The following is a 6518-nucleotide window of genomic DNA, read 5'->3' as shown; positions in this document are numbered from 1 at the left end:
GATGAGAGGTTTAATAACAGTTTAGTTTGAAGGTTTTGGGGACATGTCCTAATGACAATGACAAATTAATAATAGTCAGGAGAGGATCTATGACTTCTTGAAGTACCTCTTTTAAGAGCTTAGATGGAATAGGGTCTAACATACATGTTTGTTGGTTTAGATGATTTAACAAGTTTATACAATTCTTCCTCTCTTGTAAGATTACTTACAAAGCAGTATTTTGTGGTAGAAGTGATGGTTCTACCATACTTGTAACAAGGAGTAGAATTTACAGTTTTAGCTAGATGAAGTTTGCACAAGACTAGATAATGATCTGAGATAGCATCGCTTGGCTGCATAATTTCAACACCATCTACTTCAATTCCACGTGACAGTATTAAATCTAGAGTTTGATTTCGACAATGAGTAGGTCCTGACACATGTTGTCTAACCCCAATAGAGTTCAAAATGTCTATGAATGCTGATCCCAATGCATCTTTTTCATGATCATCATTGATTTTAAAATCACCAACAATTAAAACTTTATCTGCAGCAAGCACTAACTCGGATATAAAATCAGCAAACTCTTTAATAAAGTCTGTATGGTGCCTTGTATACAGTAGCCAGTACAAACATCACCGGGGATTTATCATTAACACTTGTTTCTCTGGATAATGTTATATGAAGCACCATTACTTCAAACGAGTTATACTTGAAGCCCGCCCTCTGAGAAATACTGAAAATATTGTTATAAATTGTAGCAACACCTCCCCCTTTACCTTTTGGACGTGGCTCATGTTTATAACAGTAATCTTGGGGGGCAGACTATTTTAAAATAATGTAATCATCAGGTTTTAGCCAGGTTTCTGTCAAACAGAGCATATCTAGGTTATGATCAGTGATCATATAATTTACAAAAAGTGCTTTCGTAGAAGGGGACCTGATATTAAAAAGCCAAGCTTTATCATTTGTTTATCTATATTACATCTGTTTTTTATTTGTTGAACATCAATTAAATTGTTACTCTTAAATTGGTTTGGATGTTTTTTGTATTTTCTAGTTCGGGGAGCAGACACAGTCTCTATAGTGTGATACCTAGGTGAAAGAGTCACTATGTGCTGAGAATTAACTGATTTCTGTGACGTGACGGTCGGTTTATCCAGTCTGTCTGCTTCCTGACCTAGGCCTCAGTTAGTCAAGTACAAACTCTAAGACTATGTGCCATATTTCTAGAGAGAAGAGTGGCATAACCCCAGGAGGGATGAAGACCATCTCTTTTCAACAGGTCAGGTCTGCCCCAAAAACTCGTCCAATTATCTATGAAATGTTATTTTGCGGGCACCACTTAGACATCCAGCCATTGAGTGATGACAGTCTGCTATGTATCTCATCACCTCGGTAAGCAGGGAGGGGACCAGAGCATATTACAGTATCTGACATCGTACTTGCAAGTTCACACACCTCTTTAATGTTATTTTTAGTGATCTCTGACTGGCGAAGTTGAAGTCATTAGCGCCGGTGTGAATAACAATCTTACTGAATTTACGTTTAGCATTAGCCAGCACTTTTAAATTTGTCAAGATGTCAGGCGCTCTGGCTCCCGGTAAACATTGGACTATGGGTGGCTGGTGTCTCTATTTTCACGTTCCGTACAATAGAATCGCCAATAACTAGAACACTTTGATCAGGTTTCTCAGCGGGTGAGTCACTGAGTGGGGAGAACCTTCTTACTGTCCTCAATTAAAGTTTGGATGCATGTTTCTAATTCTGAAATCTTCTCTGTCAGCCTAACTATTTCCCTGCATTTATCACATGTGAATCCCTCGTCGACGACAGAGAGAGCTAAACTATACATGTGGCAAGTGGTGCAAACAACAATAGCAGGAGAAGAAGCCATTACTCACCGTGATTGACGAATTATTCTGACTTATCACTGTTGTTTGCTGAACTCATGAAAAAACGGAGCGAGAGAGAAAAGAAACGGAGCGAGAGAAAAAAAGAAAACAGCAATAGATGCGAATGGAAACACGAATGCCAAGCTAACCGCTAACAAATGCTAACGTGCACACGGCTTCATCGAACACTCCTTGCATCTGTTGATTTCATCTTATGCGTGGATTATTTGGTTTTATTTAGTGCAAATCGGGGGAAAATAAAAATGATGGGGATGAGGTCAAAGGTCATTTGTTCCTGATGAAATACAAAGCACTATTGTTGACCATGTTCTTCTGCATGAACTGACCACGAATGAAGTTGGCTTACAGGGCAGGCTCATCTACAGGGTTTCAATACTACCCACAGATACAATATACAGTTTTTCTCAGTCGCTTTGGTGCATTTCTCAAATCAGAAATGAAATTCTCAAAACTACTTGTACAACCTCCACATCATCTAGTCCCTTGTGCAGATCAGAAAAGCAGTTTCTGATTCTTTTGAACAAGTTGCGATTGTTTTGGTACATACATGCAATTGATTATGTACATTTATCTGCAGTTTCCTACATTATCAGTTGCTAATGTCACGTTGCTCAACATGTATTATATAGGTTTCTGTGCAATAGTCTTACCCCTCAAAACATCTAGTCATTAGTTCATCGTATAAGTCATTAAATGCAAAATGGTTCATCTAGTTGTCATAAACTGTTGAGCGCATTTTTTACACATTATTATTAGACTTTTTGTAAATTTGGCATGAATTGTGCAAGTGAATTTTAACTTTCACTAATGAAGAGAATGTAGATCAACCAATGATAAACCATTTCTCTGAAACAGCTCAAAAGTTCATCTCATAAATTTTCAGTTGGAAAGCATATACTGTATTGACAGAGGACAACCCAAGAGTTACAAATTCTGACAATGGACTTTCTTATTTTTTTATTTTCATCTTTGTGCCCATATTTCTTTTTCCTTTTCTATTTCACCATGACATTGTAATGTGTTTTATTTATTTATTTTTTGGTCAGACCACTAGTAAAATTGTAACTGGGAATTCTAACCAGTCTCTTTCAATCAATATCCCACATACAGTAATGTGTAAATTTGTACTTTTGAAATGGATATATGGCATACATAAGCATATGACATACTGTTCAAACTTCAATACAGTAACTGTCATCCAAAATGTTGCCATAGTTTACATCAGGTAATACTAACAGAGTGCACTGTTTTATTGACAACATGACTAAGCATTTTGACTATCTTGTTTGTGAACAATGACACAAGTACTTTTCATTCTGATGGTACTGATATGGTCATTGACATAAATACTTACTTTCGAGACATGAACAAAACAATTCGTACAAACAGCACCACACAATGGATTACCTGCAAAAGCCTGTAACTTACCCAAAATATTTTGAAAAATGCATATATTTTTTTTGCAAATATTAAGGATGATTTGAGAAATGCACCAAAGCGACTGAGAAAAACTGTAATTGGAAAGTATACATTGACAGAGGACAACACAAGAGTAACAAATTCTGATAATGGAGTTTCTAATTGTGTATTTTCACCTTTGTGCCCATATTTCTTTTCTTTTCTGTATCGCAATGACACTGTAATGTGTGTGTGTGTTTTGTCAGTCCACTAGTAAAAGTGTTGCTGTGAATCCTATTCAGTCTCTTTCAATCAATATCCCACATACAGTAATGTGTAAATTTGTAATTTTGTGCATCCTTCTGCATTTCAATACAGTAACTGTCATCCAAACGGTTGCCGCAGTTTACGTCAGGTAATACTAACAGAGTGCAGTGTTATATTGACAACATGACTAAGCATTGTGACTATCTTGATTGTGAACAATGACACAAGTACTTTTCATTCTGATGGCACTGATATTTTTATTGACATAATAAATACTTACTTTTAAGAGATTAACCAAAGACTTTGAGTAAGTTGCAGGCTTTTGCAGGTAATCCATTGTGTGGTGCTGTTTGTACGAATTGTTTTGAGAAATGCACATTATTGCTCTTTTGTTGGTTTTGATTGCTTCTATTGAAATCATTTGTAAGTCGCTTTGGATAAAAGTGTCTGCTAAATGACAAAACTAAATTGAAATTTAAAAGCAAGCCCCAACTCAAATAAATAAGTAACACAAATAAAACAAATCTCTTCATATAAACTAAATAAGGCTTTGTCTGTGCTCTTTCCATTTAAAATGAGAGGCAACCACTGCATTTTAATGATCCAAACAAAGATGCTGCATACAGTGGGTACGGAAAGTATTCAGACCCCCTTAAATTTTTCACAATTCTGTCTCTGAGCTCTTCAGGCAGTTCCTTTGACCTCATGATTCTCATTTGCTCTGACATGCACTGTGAGTTGTAAGGTCTTATATAGACAGGTGTGTGGTTTTCCTAATCAAGTCCAATCAGTATAATCAAACACAGCTGGACTCAAGTGAAGGTGTAGAACCATCTCAAGGATGATCAGAAGAAATGGACAGCACCTGAGTTAAATATATGAGTGTCACAGCAAAGGGTCTGAATACTTAGGACCATGTGATATTTCAGTTTTTCTTTTTTAATAAATCTGCAAAAATGTCAACAATTCTGTGTTTTTCTGTCAATATGGGGTGCTGTGTGTACGTTAATGAGGGAAAAAATTAACTTAAATGATTTTAGCAAATGGCTGCAATATAACAAAGAGTGAAAAATTTAAGGGGGTCTGAATATTTTCTGTACCCACTGTACATGCAACATGAGCAGTTTTTAATCTAAATCAGATTGTATAATTTCGAAATTTGAAGCAAAAACAGAATGGTTTGACATTAGTTTTTGTGAAACTATACATAAAAAAATATCTGCATTAAACAGCGGACGAGCAGAATGAGACGCAGATTCACTCTCTGCCAGCAGGTGGCGCGTAAAGCGTTTCCTTGGTTTCCGCTGTAAACAAAGCAGCGCTGCACATATGAACTTTAATATGCATTATAAAGAGGCAAGAGGAAAATAAAATAATACCATCTAAACTTTTCTAAAGACAGTAAGTTCCCCTCAGACATACATTCATATAAACTCATGCCCCTAACTGAATCGCGATGTTTAGCATCTCAACCCATTTGAATTGTCACGTATTTGAATCGATTTTCAACCGGCTCGCGGTTAATCGTTACATCCCTACTTCTTTGCAAATATTACATTTTTTTATGATTGCTTACACTCTAAAATTAAAAATAACACACAGTTAGTGAAACCTTACACTCAAGGACCAAAACCTCAGCCCAAATCTGCACAACTATAAGCACATTCTCAGCCTCACACTTTTTGCAAAATATTACACATATTGTTTTGCAAGACACTAAACACACTTCTTTACATTAGACACATAAATCTAACATGATGTCACTTCTTTGCCATTTTAAGACACTGCTTTCCAAAATACTACACATATGAACTAATTGATCAAACACGGCCATCAGGTGTGCAGACACTTAGGTGCTTAGCTGTAAACTCAACAATCAAGGTGTAAGCACTATAAAAAGGCAACAGGTGAATTTTTGTCTTTAACAGAAATGAAAGGCAGTGGTGCAGGAAGAGGAAGAGGACTAGGGATAAACATCTTTGGTCACAGAGCTCTTTTGAATGTCCCAGGTCAGTGTGGGGGTAACATCACAATATATGCTGCAATGACGCAGAATGGGGTCCTCCACCGGCATGCCAAAATAGGTCCTTACAACATCGACCACATACTCACGTTTTTAGACAAGTATTGGGCAGACTAAATATCTTGTTCCATTATTCCAGTACCTTCCCCAACACTCTCCCTTCCTTTCCTTTTCCCCTTCTGCATGGCAGTGGAAGGTTTATGATTTCCGACCCTATGTTATACCCCTCATTCAAGCTATGGAGGAGGCCTGTGACCTAATAGATGCAGAGTCTGTGTAAGGATGGATTCACTATTCGAGAAGATTCTTCCCTTGCTGTCTTGTGAGGGAGGACATTGACTGTGATATGGATGAAGTGGCCATATCCAGCTATACGAAGAGATGTTGCTAAGGTGTTTTTTTCTCATCTCCACAAAAGTTTATGTACTACTGTATATCAGTATATCTTTTCACTTGTATGCAGATGACACTCAAATGTATCTTCCTTTTACAGTTTTTTACGATTGCTTAAGCACAATTTTGAAAACAGGGCCCGGTTTGTCAAAACACTACACACAATTAACACAACCCTACACCAAAGTAGCACAACACTTCAGATCATTTGCAAAATGGAACACTTTTGTCAAAACTATACACAACTTTATAAAAACAATATTTTGTTACCATACGAAACACACACATTTCATATGACTTTAATCTTTTCGAATCAGTTACACACTGCTGTTGCTAACCTAAAACACTTTTAGCAAGTCTAATTCTCAGTGATTAGAGTGCTGTAAATGAAATACACAGAGAAAGTGCAACTATACAATAGTTCACCAAACACTACACAAGACCAATTCTGCAGACTGACGAAAATATCACTGATTTCTCTCCATATACCCAAATCAGTCAACATGGAGAATCACAACAAAACATGTTCCAGTTGTCATGCT

Source organism: Sinocyclocheilus grahami, unplaced genomic scaffold (assembly GCF_001515645.1).
Source record: "Sinocyclocheilus grahami isolate Dianchi unplaced genomic scaffold, SAMN03320097.WGS_v1.1 scaffold995.1, whole genome shotgun sequence".
In the NCBI taxonomy this organism is placed as follows: Eukaryota; Metazoa; Chordata; class Actinopteri; order Cypriniformes; family Cyprinidae; genus Sinocyclocheilus; species Sinocyclocheilus grahami.
This window is presented reverse-complemented; position numbering follows the sequence as displayed.